Source organism: Rhinoderma darwinii, chromosome 3 (assembly GCF_050947455.1).
Source record: "Rhinoderma darwinii isolate aRhiDar2 chromosome 3, aRhiDar2.hap1, whole genome shotgun sequence".
In the NCBI taxonomy this organism is placed as follows: Eukaryota; Metazoa; Chordata; class Amphibia; order Anura; family Rhinodermatidae; genus Rhinoderma; species Rhinoderma darwinii.
This window is the reverse complement of record NC_134689.1, coordinates 169415011-169436420: the sequence shown is the minus strand read 5'-3', so window position 1 is coordinate 169436420 and position 21410 is coordinate 169415011.

The window sequence follows — 21410 nt, the reverse complement described above, 5'->3', positions numbered from 1 at the left end:
TAGATGGTGCCACAGAGACCCCTGTAGATAGTGCCACACAGCCCCCTGTACTGCCACACAGCCCCCTTGTATATATAGTGCCACACAGCCCCCTTGTATATAGTGCCACACAGCAATCCCCCCTGTATATAGTGCTACACAGCAAGTCTCCCTTTGTATATAGTGCTACACAGCCCAACCCTCTCCCCTTGTATATAGTGCTACACAGCCCAACCCTCTCCCCTTGTATATAGTGCTGCACAGCCCCCTCTCTCCTTGTATATAGGGCTACACAGCCCCCTCTCCCCTTGTATATAGTGTTACACAGCCCCCCTCCCCTTGTATATAGTGCTACACAGCCCCCCTCCTCCCCTTGTGTATAAAGTGTTACACAGCAATTTCCCCCACCTATATATAGCGTTACACAGCCCCCCTCCCCTTGTGTATATAGTGCTGCACAGCCCCCTCCTCCCCTTGTGTATATAGTGTTACACAGCAATTCCCTCCGTATATAGCGTTACACAGCCCCCCTCCCCTTGTGTATATAGTGCTGCACAGCCCCCTCCTCCCCTTGTGTATATAGTGTTACACAGCAATTCCCTCCGTATATAGCGTTACACAGCCCCCCTCTCCTTGTGTATATAGTGCTACACAGCCCCCTCCTCCCCTTGTGTATATAGTGTTACACAGCAATTCCCCCCTGTATATAGCGCTACCCAGCCCACTCCTACCCTTGTATATAGCGCTACACAGCCCCACTCCTCCCCTTGCATGTAGCGCTACACAGCCCCACTCCTCCCCTTGTATGTAGCGCTACACAGCCCCACTCCTGCCCTTGTATATAGTGCTACACAGCCCCCCCGCCTCCCCTTGTATATAGCGATACACAGGCCCCCCGCCTCCCCTTGTATATAGCGATACACAGGCCCCCTCCCCCACAGCTCCTTATAAAAAAAAAAGATTGTACTTACCTTTCCCCGTTCCCGCAACAGACAGATCGCTACACTACCTCTACGGCAAGACACATGTGCAGATCAGCATGATGTGACTACGTCTGCGAGACTCCCAGCGCCTTATAGGCTGCAGGCTTAACATGGCAGTTATTTTTTGTTTGATTAAGTTCTATAAAGTTTCTGTTGTGTTTTTGGCAGAAACAATAGCGTAGCCAACTAAAAATGGAAATTCCCGTATGTTGAAAATATTGTGGCAGTTATACATGGCACAGATCTAACATCCATCTCTCTTCTCTTCATACAGGTACATAATCAATTCCAATCCTGCCATTAAAGAGGCTCTTTTCACCAGATTATAAGCGCCCTATCTCCTACATAATCTGATCGGCGCTGTAATGTAGATAACAGTGGTTTTTATTTTGAAAAATGATCATTTTTTTAGCACGTTATTAACAATTTTAGATTTATGCTAATTAGTTTAATAGACACCTGGGCGTTGTAAAGAGAAGTGTATGATGCTGACCAATCAGCGTCATACACTTCTTATCATTCCAGCCCAGCTTCTTTCACAGCACAGCGTGATCCCGCAAGATCACGCTGTGCTGTCAATACTCCCACATTAACTTTACTGAAGTGTCTTGAGAGTGAATAGACATTGCCTCCAGCCAGGATGCGATGTCTATTCACACTCCCGACACTTCGGTAAAGTTTCTGTGGGACTTAATTACAGCACAGCGTGATCTTGCGAGATCACGCTATGAATGACAGCACAGTGTGATCTCGCGAGATCACGCTGTGCTGTGTGAGTAATTCCCACAGAAACTTTACCGATGTGTCGGGAATGTGAATAGACATCGCATCCTGCCTGGAGGCAATGTCTTTTCACTCTCAAGACACTTCGGTAAAGTTACTGTGGGTGTAGGTGACAGCACAGCATGATCTCGTGAGATCACGCTGTGCTGCGAGTACTGCTAAAAATGAATGAAGATAAGTGTATGATGCTGATTGGTCAGCGTCATACACTTTTCTTTACAACGCCCAGATGGTAAAAAGGTAAAAACACGCCCAGTTGTCTATTAAGAAACTAATTAGCATAAATCTAGAATTGTGCATAACTTGCTAAAAAATGATTGTTTTTCAAAATAAAAACGACTGTTGTTATCCACATTACAGCGCCAATCAGATTATTTAGGAGATAGGGCACTTATAATGTGGTGACAGAGCCTCTTTAACTATTTCTTTGCTGAACCTTCATTTCCAACGCTGAAAGTTTTATTTTATGGTACGTTTTCCTGTCTTCCTATATATTCTAATGTTATCTCTGTAACTTTTGTCAAAGTGTTTGATCCTCATTAAGTTTTATGATCCCTCCAGACCAGCTAGTTTGTTTGTTTCTCTCTGCATAGCTTTTTCCTCTCATGTGTCTAGTTTATTTGATTAACCCGTTAGTGACCAGCCTTTGTTAGGCCCTAATGACCAAGCAATTTTTTTTTTTCTATAGTCGCATTCAAAGAGCTAAAACTTTTTTTATTTTTCCGTCGACTTAGCTGTATGAGGACTCGTTTTTTGCGGGATTAGTTGTACTTTTTAATGCCACCGTTTTGGGGTGCATATAACTTTTTGATTAACGTTTATTAACTTTTTTTGGGGGGAATACGAAAAAACCCTGAAATTCTGACAAAATTCTATGCGTTTTAAATTCACGCCGTTCACTGTGCAGCGTAAATAACATGTAACCTTTATTCTATGGGTCAGTACGATTACGACGATACCACATATGTAGAGTTTTTTTTATGTTTTACGACTTTTGCACAATAAAAACGCTTTTGAACTAAAATTATTTGTTTTTGCATCGTTGCTTTCCAAGAGCCGTAATTTTTTATATATGAGGGCTTGTTTTTTGCGGGACAAGATTTTGTTTTGATTGGTACTGTTGTGGGGTACATGGGACTTATTGATTAACTTTTATTATGACTTTTTGGGGGGCAATGGAAAAAAATAGCAATTTCGCCATTGTTTTTTTAGTTTTTTTTTACGGTGTTCACCTTGCGGTTTAAATTACATATTAACTTTATTGTTTGGGTCATTACGGTCGCGGCGATACCATATACTTGTTACTGTAATTTTTATTAATAATTTTTAATTCACATTACTTACTTATTTTTTTAGACCCACTAGGGGACTTTATTATGCAATCTTTAGATCGCTGCTATAATACTTTCGTAATACTTTAGTATAGCAAAGCATTATTGCCTGTCAGTGTAAACTGACCGGCAATCTATTAGGATGTGCCTCTGGCGCGTCCTAATAGGCATATGCCCAGGGCAGACCTGGGGGCTTTTATCAGGCCCCCATGTGCAATGACACCCCATCGGAGGCCCGCGATTGCATTTGCGGGCTGCCGATGGATGACAGAGCTCCCTCCCTCCCTCTGTAAACAAGTTAAATGCCGCGGTCGCTATTGACCGCGGCATTTAACGGGTTAAACAGCCGCGATCTAAGTGAACATTGATCGCGGCCATTGGAGCAGGAGCCCGGTTGTAATCAGACAGCCGAGCACTCGCTCCACCCTGCACGGGACACCGGTGCAGGACTTAGACTGGGCCGCCGTGAAAAGGCGACGACCTAGCATGAGGCCCCATAACCCCTTCAGGACACAGCCTGTTTTGGCCTTCAGGACGCAGCCAATTTTTTCAAATCTGACATGTTTCACTTTATTGGTAATAACTTCGGAATGCTTTTACCTATCCAAGCGATTCTGAGATTGTTTTCTCGTGACACATTGGACTTTATGTTACTGTCAAAATTTACTCGAAACATTAAGTATTTAATTGTGAAAAACACCAAAAATTTTGCGAAAAATTGCAAAAATTAGCATTTTTCTAAATTTATATGTATCTGCTTGTAAGACAGATGGTAATACCACACAAAATTGTTGCTAATTAACATCACCCATATGTCTACTTTAGAAGTGGATTTTAGGGCCTTATATATTAGAAACCCTCGATAAGTCACCCCATTTTAAAAACTTCACCCCTCAAAGTATTCAAAACAGCATTTAGAAAGTTTCTTAACCCTTTAGATGTTTCACAGGAATTAAGGCAAAGTAGATGTGAAATTTTCAAATTTCTTTTTTTTTTTGCAGAAATTAATTTTTCATCTATTTTTTTTGTAACACAGAAAGTTTTACCAGAGAAACGCAACTCAATATCTATTGCCCACATTCTGCAGTTTTTAGAAATACCACACATGTGGCCCTAGTGCACTTATTGACTGCAGCACAGGCCTCAGAAACAAAGGAACACCTAGAGGATTTTGGGGCCTCCTTTATTAGAAAATATTTTAGGCACCATGTCGGGTCTGAAAGGCTCTTGCAGCGCCAAAACAGTGGAAATAACCAAAAGTGACCCCATTTCGGAAACTATACCCCTTGAGGAAATTATCTAGGGGTAGAGTGAGCATTTTGACCTCACAGGTTTTTTGGAGAAATTATTGGAAGTAGGCAGTGAAAATGAAAATCTACATTCTTTCAAAGAAAATGTAGGTTTAGCTAATTTTTTTCTAATTTCCACAAGGACTAAAAGGAGAAAATGCACCACTACATTTGTAAAGCAATTTCTCCCGAGTAAAACAATACCCCACATGTGGTAATAAACGGTTGTTTGGACACACGGCAGGGCTTAGAAGGGAAAGAGCGCCATTTGGCTTTTGCAGCTCAAATTTAGCAGGAATGGTTTGCGGAGACCACGTCGCATTTGCAAAGCCCCTAAGAGACCAAAACAGTGAAAACACCAAAAAAGTGACTCCATTTAGGAAACTACACCCCTTGAAGAATCCATCTAGGGGTGTAGTGAGCATTTTGAACCCATAGGGGTTTCATATATTTTATTAGAATTGGGCAGTGAAGATAAAAAAAATCCTTTTTTTCCAATAAGACATAGCTTTAGCTCAAAATTTTTAATTTTCTCAACAAATAAAGGAATAAAAAAAAACAACATTTATAAAGCAACTTCTCTGGAGTACGGAAATACCCCATTTGTGGTCATAAACTGCTGTTTGGGCACACGGCAAGGATCAGAAGAGAAGGAGCGCCATTTGGCTTTTGGAGCACAGATTTTGCTGGATTGGTTTCTTGACACCATGTCACTTTTGCAAAGCTCCTAAGGTGTCAGAACAGTGGAAACTCCCCAAAAGTGATTCCATTCACAAAACTACACCCCTTGAGGAATTCATCTAGGGGTGTAGTGAGCATTTTGACCCCACAGGTGTTTCATAGATTTTATTAGAATTGGGCAGTGAAAATTAAAAAAAAAATCCTTTTTCTTCAATAAGACGTAGTTTTAGCTGAAAATGTTTCATTTTCTCAACAAATAAATGAAAAAAAGCACCACAACACTTGTAAAGCAACTTCTCCTGTGTACGGCAATACCACATATGTGGTCATAAACGGCTGTTTTGGCACAGAGTAGGGCTCAGAAGGGAAGGAGCGCCATTTGGCTTTTGGAGTACAGATTTTGCTGGATTGGTTTCTGGGCGCTATGTCGCATTTGCAAAGTCCCTGTGGGACCAAAACAGTGGATCCCCCCCAGAAGTGACCCCATTTTGGAAACTACACCCCTCAAGGTATTCACTTAGGGGTGTAGTAAGCATATTAACACCACAGGTGATTGGCAGAAATTGGTGTGCACTCGATGTTGCAGAGTGAAAATGGGATTTTTTCTATAGATATGCCAATATGTGGCGCCCAGCTTGTGCCACTGGAGACACACACCCCAAAAATTGTTAAAAGGGTTCTCACGGGTATGGCGATGCCATATATGTGGAAGTAAACTGCTGTTTGGGCACACTGTAGGGTTCAGAAGGGAGGTAGCGCCATTTGGCTTTTGGAGCGTGGATTTTGCTTGTAGTAGTTTTGTATTGAGTCTTACTGGTGTTTCCGTTTATAATGTGCGGGTACATGTAAGCCGGGCGGAGTATATAAGGGGCATAGTCAGGTGGTATAGTGGGGTAAACAAAAACAATAAAATAATCCATAGATGTGTGTTACGCTGTGACACAATCCTTTCTGCACAGGCCGGTGTCGCACTGATAAACTGTCCTTTCTTATCCCCCTTTTGGTCCACACTCCGCACCTTTGCAGTTTGAGGAATTTTGCTGAGAAGTGTTTTCCTGGTATAATACGGGCACCGTTGCTTCCAGCAGATATGTTTGGGCCCTCCCCTTCCTGGTTCCCTAATTTTAGGGGCCTTGATAATTCGCCACTTGAAACAGAAGAAATGTTCCCCTCGGGCCGGCACATCTGCATATTTTTATTTCCTGGCTTATTGGAGCCTTAACTAATTTTATTTTTTCATAGACGTAGTGGTATGAGGGCTGTTTTTTTTGCGGGACGAGCTGTAGTTTTTATTGGTACCATTTTGGGGTACATGCAACTTTTTGATCACATGTTATCCTTTTTTTTTGGGAGGTAATGTGACCAAAAAACAGCAATTCTGACATTATTTTTTAAATTCTTTTTATACAGCGTTCCCCACGCGTTATAAATTACATGTTAGCTTTATTCTGCGGGTCAGTCCGATTCCGGTGATTCCTAATTTATAGAACTTTTTTATGTTTTACAACTTTTTGCACAATAAAATAACTTTTGTAAAGAGAATGGATTTTTTCTGTCGCCATGTTGTGAGAGCCATAACGGTTTTAATTTTTTCGTTGACGGAGCTGTATGAGGGCTTATTTTTAGCGAGACGAGTTATAGTTTTTATAGGTACCATTTTTGGGTACATGCGACTTTTTGATCACTTTTTATTTCAATTTTTGGAAGACAAAGTGACCAGAAAATATCAATTATGTCAGTATTTTTTTTATTTTATTTTTTACGGCGTTCACTGTGCGAAATAAATAACATAATATTTTTATAGTTAAGGTCGTTACGGTCACAGCAATACCAAATATGTATGGCTTTATTTTTTTTTTCAATAATAAATGACTTGATAAAGGAAAAAGGGCGATTGTGTTTTGTGTTATTATTTGAAACTTTTATTGTATTTTTACAACTTTTATTTTTACTTTTTTTACACTTTTTTTTACACTTTTCTTTAGTCCCACTAGGGGACTTGAAGGTCCAACTGTTTGTTTGATGTTCTAATACATTGCACTACCCATGTAGTGCAATGTATTAGAACTGTCAGTTGTTCACTGACAGCAAGCCGATCAGGCTCCGCCTCCGGGCGGGGCCTAATCGGCTAACGTAATGGCAGATAGGAAGCCTTTGTTAGGCTTCCGGTTGCCATAGCAATCGCCCCCCGCAACAATCGGCCCCCGCAATCGTGTAGCGGGGTGCCGATGTTGCTATAACAACTTAAATGACTGCCGCAATTAATGGGTTAATCGGTTCGGATCACCGCTGTGATCCGACCCAATGTTTTCCCCCAGTACTAAGGCTGCTAGTAGCAGCCTGTACTGGGAGATGCCGGGCTGCGGGGAGCGTCTGTGTGCTCTGTTAGGAGCACACGTGGATTAACGGGCTGCAGGCACAACGACCAGCTTTGCAACCCGTTAATCTACGTGGGGTGGTCGTGAAGGGGTTAATGACCGCCGTGAAAAGGTATATTGGTGGTCACTAAGGGGTTAATAGCTGAACGAGCTTAATTTGGCCTAGATCTGAGCATCTACTGTAATGTCTGATATTGTTTGTTTCATGTCCCCTCTAAATTGTAAAGTGCTGCGTAATATGTTGGCGCTATATAAATAAAGATTATTATTATTATTATTATTACTACTCCCCTATAAATTTTGTTGTAGCATAAGGAGAAGGCACTCGTGCAGGGGTGGCATGAGGGCAGAAGTCATCTCTGTCAAAGTGTCATATTGTCAAAGTGTCTTGGCAGTTATGCATGTCAGTTATACAGGGTTAGTGACAGGTAAGCTATGTGGACTTAAAAAACAAACTTGCATACATTATAATTATTGCATTTGACATTTTATCTGTTTCCTAAAAAAATCACAGCATGTTTACTGCCTCACTCATCGTTGTAACTGTTGTTTGTTTATAATCCTACCGTCCCTTTATGCCTTTACTTCACCCCTTCCCTCTGCGGCCACATTTAACCTTCCTGACAGAGCATTATTTTTCAAATCTGACATGTGCCAATTTATAAGAAAAGGGAGGAAACCTCCAGCTCACCAATCCTGCATCTCCTGTTTAGAAATCGCTCGGATCTCCACGACGGCTCACTGTGGATAACATAGAACATGAAAAAGTGCAATCCAGCGTTGAAGGGTGGTTTAAAAGGAATCAATGTTCCCAATTTTATTAACAAACAAAAGAATAAAATGTATAGACGCCGTAGCTTTTCTTCTATTTATACGGCTATATCCTCCGTGCCACAAATTGTCCAGTACATTATTCGGGCATATATAGATTATAGCTATTTGCCCGACAGTGGCGTTAGCATCGAGGTTGTTTCTTTTATATAAAGAAAAATTGATCTCAAAGTATTTTTGTCTATTTTTATGGTAGGGAACTGACTTGAAGTCCATGATGTGACAAGAACCACAGCGTTCAAGAGCAGAGATGGCAGCTTTTGTTTTTGGCAACATTGATAAAACCGAGAATTATAATGTAACCCTACAAAACCAATTCCGAGAGCTAGAAAAATTATCAGCCCATGAAGCCAGGGTCTGGTGGGATTTGACGACGCTCCGCAATTATATCTCTAAAAAGATGGTTCCTAGAGGCTTACATATAAGAAAAATCCCTACATTCAATTACTCTGAAGAATTTAGAAGTGATTGGAATGCACTTCTGTCAGAATGCTCGCTTAATCTAATGAGTCTTATTACCAGACATGAGGAATTGAAACTTGTTGAGCTACAGACTGATATAAATAAGTTAAAAGAGGAAATAGAAAAAAAATCCCCCAGCTCACCTGAATATCACACTCTTGAAGAGAGAACCTCCAAATATGTTGAACAATTAGAGAAATCTATAGCGGAGGTCAAAAAATCCAAACTTCAACGTGACATCCAGGACTATACTAACAATGATGTGTGCAATTGGAACAAAAGGGATAATGCTCGTCGTACCTATCTTGAAAAATCGCAGGAGATATGGCAAACACAATGCATGTCCCAATAGGGTCAGTTTCATCTCCACTGAGCAAGACACAACAGATGGTGCGGAGGGAGGGTCTGATATGGACACACCAAGAGGCCCACGAACTTCCAGTCAAGAATCTAGTGGCAACCGCAATCCTCCAAAAAACGGGGGAAGAGAGGGGGTAGGAAGCATAAGACCAACGGATGTGGAACAACCCCGCCGATTAAGGAACCAGAGACATTAAAGTAAGATATGGACATTATCAATTTGTCATCTGTGTCTCTTACCCCAGAGCAGATGTAAGTCATTACTTGGTCTCAATTTTGTTCCTAACCGGGACCTTGACATCTTCAACACCCTCGTGGATATAAACAAATTAATTCGCAATTTGACGATCACAAGGCATTTTCTGTCATTACCAGACATCAATTCAACTGAAATCCATACAGAATCAGATGTGATGGAAACAGGAATTAATGTTTTTCGATCGTTAATGTTTCAAGAGCAAACGGCTTTATTATGCTTGGAAGATCCAGTTGTGGGGGAACAGTGTCCACGGACTAGTCGGGCTAATACATTTTCTACCCCAAATTCAAGTTACTATCCCATACAGTCCAGGACTGAATCCATGGACAAATTTTAACTTTTGATGGAGAGGGAGCTGCATAAAATTCATGATGCCAGCAAAAGGGAAAAAAACAAGCATAATTTATCAGCCACTCATAATGCTGCAGTGAAATCCTTACGGGATAACCCAGATATTGTCATTCGAATGGCAGATAAGGGGGGGGGAGTGTAACAGTTATGGACACTGATATGTACAAAACACAGATTTTGGGTTTGCTGTCGGATACAGAAACATATTGGAGGTTGGATTGTAATCCGACTGATATTTTTCAAAAAAATTTAAAAAGTATACTTGATCCAGGTCTGGGGGAGGGCACAATTTATAAAAAGCTGTATGATTATCTACTGATAGAATACCCTGTCACCCCGATCCTACATGCCCTACCCAAAACACATAAAGGCAAAAATCCCCCACCCATGCGTCCCATCGTTTCCGGTATCGGATCTCTCACTGAGAGGTTGTCGGAGAGGCTGGATTCGCTTCTCCAACCTTTAGTTCTTGGGGTCCCCAGTCACCTTAGGGACACCAGAGATGTCTTATGCATCCTCCATAACAAAGTATGGGGCCATAATCAAGCCTGGCTTAGTTGTGACATGGTGTCATTGTACACCAGTATACCCCATGAAGTAGCTATTAAAGCTTTAGAACATCACCTTCTAAAATACAGCTCATGTGACCATGAATTGCAATCATTTGTTGTAGAGGTTTTGATTTTTCTTATGACTCACAACTATTTCCAATTCGATGGCCTTTACTTTTTACAACAAAGAGGGGTGTCAATGGGGGCCAAGTTTTCGCCATCGATGGCCAACTTGGTCATGGCCTGGTAGGAGGAGTATACTATTTTTTCAACAAATAATCCATTTTCATGCAACATCCATTGGTATGGCAGATACATCGATGACCTGCTATTGATATGGGAGGGTGATGTGTCTGCCATACCTGATTTCTTGGCCTATCTCAACGACAATGATTGTAACCTTGAATTTACACACGTTCTTCATCCTCATACAATCAACTTTTTGGATTTGATGCTAACAGTCACAGCAGGAGAAAGGATTTGTTCAGAAACATTTTGCAAACCCATATCGGGCAATACCCTCTTACATGCTAAAAGTAGCCACCCCAAACATACAATCTCCTCAATACCAATAGGTGAAATTACCAGAGCTAGTAGGAACTGCAGCCTAGATCAGGGCTTTGTTAATGAACAAACTAAAATTTGTCACAGATTGACCAATAGGGGCTATAAGCACTGGACGCTTGACAGAGCCAAATCAATAGTGAGGCTTAAAACTAGAGATGACTTACTCTTTAATAATAACAACAAAAAAATATTCCATACTTTTGAAGAGGCTCTGTCACCAGAGTTTGCAAACCCTATCTGCTATTGCAGCAGATAGGCGCTGCAATGTAGATTACAGTAACGTTTTTATTTTTAAAAAACGAGCATTTTTGGCCACGTTATGACCATTTTTGTATTTATGCAAATGAGGCTTGCAAAAGTCCAAGTGGGCGTGTTTAAAGTAAAAGTCCAACTGGGCGCGTATTATGTGCGTACATCGGGGCGTTTTTACTACTTTTACTAGCTGGGCGTTCTGACGAGAAGTATCATCCACTTCTCTTCAGAACGCCCAGCTTCTGGCAGTGCAGATCTGTGACGTCACTCACTTCCTGCCCCAGGTCCTGCAACGTGTCGGCCACATCGGCACCAGAGGCTAGAGTTGATTCTGCAGCAGCATCAGCGTTTGCAGGTAAGTAGCTACATCGACTTACCTGAAAACACTGATGCTGCTGCAGAATCAACTGTAGCCTCTGGTGCCGATGTGTCCTCGCTCGTCCGACACGATGCAGGACCTGTGAGTGACGTCACAGCGTGATCTCTCGAGAACACGCTGTGTGTCTGCACTGCCAGAAGCTGGGCGTTCTGAAGATAGGTGGATGATACTTCTCGTCAGAACGCCCAGCTAGTAAAAGTAGTAAAAACGCCCCGATGTACGCACATAATACACGCCCAGTTGGACTTTTACTTTAAACACGCCCACTTGGACTTTTGCAAGCCTCATTTGCATAAATACAAAAATCGTCATAACTTGGCCAAAAGTGCTCGTTTTTTTAAAAATAAAAACGTTACTGTAATCTACATTGCAGCGCCTATCTGCTGCAATAGCAGATAGGAGTTGCAAAATCTGGTGACAGAGCCTCTTTAAGTCCAGATAAACCTACATTGGTCCTTCAATATAGCAATCAATTTAATGCAATTAGAGATATGGTGTACAAGTATATTCCCATTCTGTTTGAAGACGACAAATTGGAAATAATTTTAAAACAGGGATGTCATGTAGTGTCACGCAGAGCGCCCACTTTGGGTAACATGCTTTCCCCCTCCCTCTTCACGTCATACAAAGCTAAAACAACGTGGTTACAGCATTCTGGTTTCTACAAGTGTGGCTCTCACCCATGTAAGATTTGTTCATTTACGAAAACAACGAAGGAATTTTATGATCCCAGTGGGGAAATTAATTTTCCTATAAAAACTTGAATTAACTGCAATAGTGCGCTAGTCATTTAAATTATTGAATGCACTATATGCAATCTAAAATATGTCGGTTGTACAACCAGAAAATTCAAAGTTAGAATCCGGGAGCATCTAGGATATATTAGGAATCCAGCCATTACTAACATTTCGAATGCGGCGAGACATTTTGTTACATGTCAAAATAGATGTGTTAATTCATTTAAAACATTTAATGCAATAGAGAAAATCAAAGGTTCGATTAGAGGTGGCAATTTAAAACATATGTTATTGGACAGGGAGGCCTTTTGGATCTATAATTTAAAAACAAGATTCCCATTGGGCCTCAATCTCAGAAGAGAGCTTATGTTCCACTATTAAATGAGATCACTTCGGGAGTGCAACTTTTCTGTCTCTCTTTTATCAAGTGCTCGGCAGCATTCATGTTTTTTCTATACTGCTCTTAATATTTGTTCTGTGCCTCCAATCTCTCCGTTACCGTAATACCAATACAGGCCTAGAATCAGACAGGAAGAATAGTTGTGATCTTCAAACTCTTTACTTTAGGAATTTTGTAGTACACAAATTTACACCAATCCAAGCCTACACTGAATATATATTATATCTGGAAATATTTATTGTCCTGCTATCTGTTACAAATTTCATGTGAATATGTATAACATACCGTTTTTGCAGAATAATTAAACTTCTCACATGCAAAATAACATCTATATTGGATACAAGACATTGCAGTATGAGAAATACTGCTCGAGAACCAGGCAATAATTTTAGTTGTGTGCTTCAAAGATTTCATACTTGGACTTATATATTGTACAGGTTTGCATCGTTTCAGGCTCAAACTAGATTATATCCAACAATCGTCCTGATATTCCGACCATGGATTTCATACTATACCGTTTTAGTACACCAATCATATTTTTCAAATGCAAAATAATGTATATATTATTAATATGGTGATCATACTAATATCAATGTTCATATTATTCAATATACGTTCCAACTAATGTTTTCATCCATTTCTATGGTTTGCTTTTTAATATGTCTGTTAATTATTGTACTTTGTTCAACTTTCCTGTATTGGGAAGACACTATATTTATCTCTTTTTTTAATTTTTGTCTTCTATCACTTAAAGAGGCTCTGTCACCACATTATAAGTGGCCTATCTTCTACATAATGTGACCGGCGCTGTAATGTAGATTACAGCATTGTTTTTTATTTAGAAAAACGATCATTTTTGACGGAGTTATGACCTATATTAGCTTTATGCTAATTAGTTTCTTAATGCCCAACTGGGCGTGTTTTACTATTGACTAAGTGGGTGTTGTGGAGTGAAGTGTATGACGCTGACCAATCAGCATCATACACTTCTCCCAATTCTTTTACACAGCAGATAGTGTTCTTACTAGATCACTATGTGCAGCCACATACACACACATTAACTTTACTCAAGTGTCCTGACAGTGAATATACATTACCTCCAGCCAGGACGGGATGTGTATTCAGAATACTGATACTTCTGTAGCTTTTATTTTAGATTTACAGCAGAGCAGGCGTAGTCTCGCGAGATTACGCTGTAAACTGTGATTTACAGCGAGACTACGACTGCTGTCCTGTAAATCAACCACAAACACTACAGAAGTATCAGGATTCTGAATACACATCCCGCCCTGGCTGGAGCTAATGTATATTCACTGTCAGGACACTTGAGTAGCGTTAATTTGTGTGTATGTGGCTGCATATTGTCACGATGCGGGGCGTGGACCCACTGGGCCGTACCGCGTAGCGGGATGGCAGCTGTCCAAACAGGTAGAGTACAAGAGTCAATAGTTCAGAGAGGATACCTGAGGCAACGTAGACAATAGCAAGGCAGACACGTCTGGGACCAGGCGGCGGGTAGACGTCAGGTGTGGCGCAGCAGAACAGGCGTGGAACACAGCACAGTACGGCAACAGCTCAGCATGGCACTAGAACAGGATAGCATGGAAACTAGAACAGGATAGCATGGAAACGGGAACAGGGTACACTGGGAAACTGGAAGACACTAGGAGACCATTAACACGACAAACTTCGGGAAACAAACAACGCTCTGGCAGGGAACAAGAGGGCAGAGCCCCTTTTATAGCCCAGAGCATCCTGGGCTAGATTGCAGACTTCCTGCAATATGCGCACACTGGCCCTTTAAGACCATGCACGCACGTGTGCGCACGCCCCCCGGAGACAGTCTCGGAATCCGAAAGTGAGTGCCGGCGCCTCACAGGAGGATGATGCTGCACACAAGTCAGATGTCCATGGCCACGGCCGTCGAGGGGTAAGTCAGAACGACGGGCCATGGCCATAGACGTTACACATAACGTGTTCTAGTAAGATCACTATCTGCTGTGTAAATGAATGGAGAGAAGTGTATGATGCTGATTGGTCAGCGTCATACACTTCCCTCCACAACGCCCACTTGGTCAAAAAGTAATACACGCCCAGTTGGGCATTAAGAAACTCATTAGCATAAAGCTAAAATAGGTAATAACTCAGTCAGAAATGATTGTTTTTCTAAATAAAAAAACACTGCTGTAATCTACATTACAGCGCCGATCATATTATGTACAAGATAGGCCACTTATAGTATGGTGACAGAGCCTCTTGAAATCATTTTTAACTTTTATGTATTGCAGTGTGCGTCTTCGTGCGCGTTTTGCACCCGATCAACATAGGCCGTTATTTGATATGATCGACCAGTCTGGGATTTTTTCCAGACTTTCCATTTGTCTGATCATATACATAGATTTTGTCTTTTGTCTTTATAATAGCGTAAATTTTTGCATGTATAATTTCTTTTACATATCTGAGACATCGAGATAAATTTAGACCCTAAAGTTTTACCTCCCCATATGCACTTTCAGCAATCACAGGTGTTTTCTAGTACTATACCGCCCCAGCCACATTAACTGGATATATACCCACGAGACCTGCACTGCAACTGACTACAAGCCATGATTAAGGACATGTCTGAAACGCGTAGGCAATTGACTTTATAAACCACCTCGCTACTGCGTCTCTACATTTTATTCTTTTGTTTGCTAATAAAATTGGGAACATTGATTCCTTTTAAACCACCCTTCAGCGCTGGATCACACTTTTTCTTGTTCTATGTGTCAATTTATGTGGTGATAATTTTGGAATGCTCTTACGTATCCAAGCGATCCTAAGATTGTTTTCTCATGACATATTGGACTTTATGTTAGTGAAACAATTTAGTCGATAAATTCAATATTTATTTGTGAGAAACACCAAAATTTTGAGGAAATTAGCTAAAACTAGCATTTTTCTAAATTTAAATGTATCTTCTTGTAAAACCGATAGTAATACCACAGTAAAAATAGTTACTAGTTTTCATTTCTCATGTGTCTACTTTATGTTTGCATTGTTTTTTGAACGTCCTTTTATTTTTCTAGTACGTTACAAGGTTTAGAACTTTAGCAGCAATTTCTCACATTTTCAAGAAAATTTCAAATGGCTATTTTTTCATGGACCAGTTCAAATCTGAAGTGGGTTTTAAGGGCCCTATATATTAGAAATCTCCCATAAATCACCCCATTTTAAAAACTACACCCCTCAATGTATTCAAAACAGTATTTAGAAAGTTTCTTAGGGCATGACCACACATGGCGGAATTCCTCCGCAACTGTCCGCATCAATGCCGCACCTAATCCGGGTTGCGGATTACGGCTGCGGATCTGCACAAAATGTGCAGAAAATTGATGCGGACTAGCTGCTGCGGACTGCGGGAAAAGTGCTTCCCTTCTCCCTATCAGTGCAGGATAGAGAGAAGGGACAGCACTTTCCCTAGTGAAAGTAAAAGAAATTCATACTTACCGCCCGTTGTCTTTATGACGCGTCCCTCCTTCGGCATCCAGCCCGACCTCCCTGGATGACGCGCCAGTCCATGTGACCGCTGCAGCCTGTGCTTGGCCTGTGATTGGCTGCAGCCGTCACTTACACTGAAACGTCATCCTGGGAGGCCGGACTGGAGACAGAAACAGGAAGTTCTCGGTAAGTACGAACTTCATTTTTTTTTACAGATACATGTATATTGGGATCGGTAGTCACTGTCCCGGGTGCAGAAACAGTTACTGCCGATCGCGTAACTCTTTCAGCACCCTGGACAGTGACTATTTACTGACGTCTCCTAGCAACGCTCCCGTCATTACGGGAGCCCCATTGACTTCCTCAGTCTGGCTGTAGACCTAGAAATACATAGGTCCAGCCAGAATGAAGAAGTGTCAAGTAAAAAAAGCAAGACGCATCCGCAGCACACATGACATGTGCATGACAGCTGCGGACTTCATTGCGGAACTTTGAATCTCCATTGAAGTCAATGGAGAAATTCCGCCATGAGTCCGCCACTGCTCCGCAACAGACAGAGCATGCTGCGGACACCAAATTCCGCTCCGCAGCCTATGCTCCGCAGCGGAATTGTACGCATCGTGTAAACGAACACTGCTAAATTAAAGTGAAAGTCAATGTAGAAACGGCTCCGCTGCGGATTAACGCTGCGGAGTGTCCGCAGCGGAATTTAAGTGCAATTCCGCCATGTGTGAACCCGCCCTTAAACCTTTAGGCGTTTCACAAGATTTAAAGCAAAGTAGAGGTGAAATTTACAAATTTCATTATTTATTTTGTTTTTTTGCAGAAATTCATTTTTAACCCCTTCAGGACTGAGCCATTTTTTTATTTTTTATTTTCATTTTTCACTTCCCGCATTCCAAGAGCCATAACTTTTTTCGTTTTCCATCAATAGAGTGGTGTCAGGGCTTATTTTTTGCGGGAGGAGTTTTAGTTTATTTTGGTACCATTTATAGTTCCATATAATGTACTGGGAAACTGAAAAAAAATTATTTGCTAGCTGAAGTTGGGAAAAACTGCAATTCCCCAATAGTTTTTTGGGTTTCGTTTCTACAGCTTTCACTGTGCGGCAACTTATCTTTATTCTGTGGCTCAATACGATTACGGTGATACCAAATTTATATATATTTTTTTAAAATATTTCACTACTTTTATTGGTAATAAAGTTTTTGTTAAAAAAAAATGTTTTGTGTTGCCGCATTCTGAGAGCCATAACTTTTTTATTTTTTCCCCGATTGAGTGGTGTGAGGGCTTATTTTTTGCGAGACTAGCTGTAGTTTTTATCGATACCATTGTTTTGTACGTAGAACTTTTTGATCACTTTTTATAAACAAAAATGTTTAGAGCTAAGTTGACCAAAAAACAGCGATTTTGTCGGTTTACATTTTTTACGACGTTCCCCATACACATTAAATAACGCCATATTGTAATAGTTCAGACTTTTACAGACGCAGCAAAACCAATTTTGTTAACTTTTTTTATTTTTGTTACATTACTTTAGGGGGAACATTTTTTTTTTAAAACTTTTAACCCCTTAATGACCAGCCTATTTTAAACCTTAATGACCAAGCCATTTTTTACATTTTCGTCGCATTCCAAGAACTATACATTTTTTCTTTTTGCGTCGACATAGCTGTATAAGGTCTTGTTTTTTGCGGGACAAGTTGTATTTTTTATTAGCACCATTTTGAGGTACATATTATTTATTGATTAACTTTTATGAACTTTTTTTTTGGGGGGAATAGAAACAAAACTTACATTTCGCCACTCTTTTTTGCATCCTTAATCTGCGCCGTTTACCGTGTGGTATAAATAACACAATAACTTTATTCAGCGGGTTGTCATGATTACAACGATACCAAATTTGTATAGTTGTTGTATGTTTTACTACTTTTACACAGTAAAAACGCTTTTTTTTTTTAATTATTTGTTTTTGTGTCTCCATATTTGAAGAGCCATAACTTTTTTATTGTTCTGCCGATGCAGTTGTATGAGGGCTTTTTTTTGCGAGAAGACTTGTAGTTTTTATTGGTACCAGTTTGGAGTAGATGCGACTTTTTGATCACTTTTTATCAAATTTTTTTAAGTCAGGATTCAAAGAAAACAGCAATTTCCATAGTTTTTAATTTAATTTTTTACGCCGTTCACCATGCGGGTTAAATAATGTAATATATTTATAGTCGGGGTCGTTATGGACGCGGAGATACCAAATATGCGTAACTTTTTTACTTTATTTTGGTTTTTTAATAGTAAAGCGGTTTGTAAGGGGAAAAGTGGGTTTTTAATTTATTTTTTTTTCACAATTTTTTTAATTCACTTTATTAAACGTTTTTTTCACTTTTTTACTAGTCCCACTAGGGGACTTTAATATGCGATTCTCCAATCGCTATTATAATACACTGCAATACTTTTGTATTGCAGTGTATTACTGCCTGTCCGTTTAAAACGGACAGGCATCTGCTAGGTCATGCCTCCGGCATGACCTAGCAGGCATTCACTACAGGCAGACCTGGGGGCCTTTATTAGGCCCCCTTTTGCCATCGGAGACACAGATACTCGGCGATTTTTTCGCTAGGTGTTGGTGGGATGAGAGGGAGCTCCCTCCCTCTCTCCAAAACCACTCAGATGCGGTGCACGCTATTGAGCACCGCATCTGAGGGGTTAAACGGGTGAGATTGATACTAATATCGATCTCACAGGTTAGAGCAGGGATGCCCCCAGCCCTCAGCTACATCTGGCAGCTGAGAGCAGGGAGATTTGACAGCTCCCTGCTCTGTTTACTTATATTATATTAAGGCCCGTTAGTGACCGACGTAGAAACACTATGGGCCGGTCACTAACGGGTTAATATATATATATTTTTTTCACTAGGCCCGTGGGCTGCCATAACAATCGTCGTTACCCCCCCTGATCTCACTCCAGGGGTGCGATGAGTTGTTGGAGGGGGACACCCCCTCTTTTCAACGCCTGCATTTAAGGGGTTAAACAGCCAGGAATAGCGCGATTGCTGCTCCCGGCTGTTAGTCCCAGGTGTCCACTGTAAAATACAGCCGACACCCGCAGCTCCAAACATCACCCCCGCACACGGACGTAATAGCACGTCTGGGTGCGCGAAGGTGTTAACTCATTTTTTTCTGTAACACAGAAGGTTTTACAAGAGAAACACAACTCAATATTTATTGCCCAGATTCTACAGTTTTAGGAAATATCCCACATGTGGCCCTAGTGCGCTAATGGACTGAAACACTGGCCTCAGAAGCAAAGAAGCAGCTAGAGGATTTTGGGGCCTTCTTTTTATTAGATTATATTTTAGGCACCATGTCAGGTTTGAAAAAGTCTTGTGATGCCAAAACAAAGGAAACTCCCCAAAAAAGACCCCATTTTGGAAACTACACCCCACAAGGAATACACCTAGGGATGTAGTGAGCATTTTGAACCCACAGGTGTTTCATAGATTTTATTAGAATTTGGATGTGAAATATATTTTTATACATTTTTCCAATGAGATGTCGTTTTGGCCAAAGAAAAAAAAGAATTTCCACAAGGAATAAAGAAGAAAAAGCCCCCCCCCCCCCCAGCATTTGCAAAGAAACTTCTCCAGAGTATGGAAATACCTCATATGTTGTCATAAACTGCTGTTTGGGCATACTGCATAGCTTAGAAGGGGAGGCGCGCTATTTGGCTTTTGGAGCGCAGATTTTGCTGGATTGGTTTCTTGGCACCATGTCGCATTTGCAAAGCCCCTCTGGGACCAAAACAGTGGAAACTCCCCAAAAGTGACTCAATTTGGGAAACTCCACACCTTGAGGAATTTATCTAGGGGTATAGTGAGCATTTTGACCCCACAGGAGTTTCATAGATTTTATTAGAATTGGGCAGTGAAAATAAAAATAATTTATTTTCCCCAATAAAATGTAGCTTTAGCTGAAGATTTTTCATTTTCTCATCAAATAAAAGGAGAAAAAACACCCAAACGTTTCTAAAGCAATTTCTCCCGGTTATGGTAACACCCTATATGTGGTCATAAACTGCTGTTTGGGCACACAGTAGGGCTCCGAAGGGAAGGAGTGCCATTTGGCATTTGGAGTGCCGATTTTGCTGGATTGGTTTCTGGCCATTATGTCGCATTTGCAAAGCCCCTCTGGGACCAAAACAGTGAAAACCCCCCAGAAGTGACCTCATTTTGGAAACTATACCTCTCAAGGTATTCACCTAGTGGTGTAGTGAGCATGTTAACCTCACAGGTGTTTTCCAAACATTAGTGTGCACTAGATGTTGCAGAGTGAAAATAGGAAATTTTCCCATAGATATGCCAATATGTGGTGCCCAGCTTGTGCCACCATGAAAAGACAACTCTCTAATTATTAAGCTGTGTTTCACGGTTTTAGAAACACCGTACATGTGGCTGTAATCTTTTGTCTGGACGATCGACAGGGCTCAGGAGTGAAAGAGTACCATGCGAAATTGAGGCCTAATTTGGCGACTTACAAAGTATTGGTTCACAATTACAGAGGCTCTAATGTGAAATAATAAAATAAAAGTCTCAGAAGTGACCCCATTTTGGAAACTACACCAATCAAGGCATCTATTAAGGGGAGTAGTGAGCATTTTCACCCAACAGATTTTTTCCATAAATGTGGATGGTGTAAAGTAAAAATAGAAATTTTTCCCAAATATTCAATTTCAGTGGCAAATTCCGGCAGATATCCCACCGCCAGGGACTCCTGTAGCACATCTAGCAGCCTAGGCAACAGCACATCCTTATATTTTTTATACACTTCCGTGGGCAAGCCGTCTACTCCCAGGGCTTTCTCGTTGGCCATACCTCGCACAGCCACCTGTAGTTCCTCCAAACTAAGGGTCATCTAACAGGGCCCTATCATCACTGTTCAGTCTAGGTAGGTTAGGAGACTTTGGAGGAATATAAGGAAGCATAAAAGGATTTTAATATGCCCAGGACACCTGGGGTATCAGAGATCAAAGCGCTTGTATCGTCTTTCAAAGCAGTAATGTGTGAGGTCCCCTGTTGAGCTTTATAAATCATAGACACCATGTGGCCAACCGTTTCCCCCTTCGCATAGAATATATATCTATTACTATCTATATTACTACCGCCTTAGTAATGGCCGCCGGCTGCTTGACAGCGTCCATTAATAAGGCGGGGCAGAGTCTAACACTAGCCCCTATTATTACCCCGGTACCCACCGCCACCAGAGGTGCTGGGAAGAGTTGGGTATGATGCAGTACTTGACCATCTGTAGTGATGGTCGGTTAATGGGGCGGCCGCAAGCTGGTGTTCTTAGACTGGGAAAAGCCAA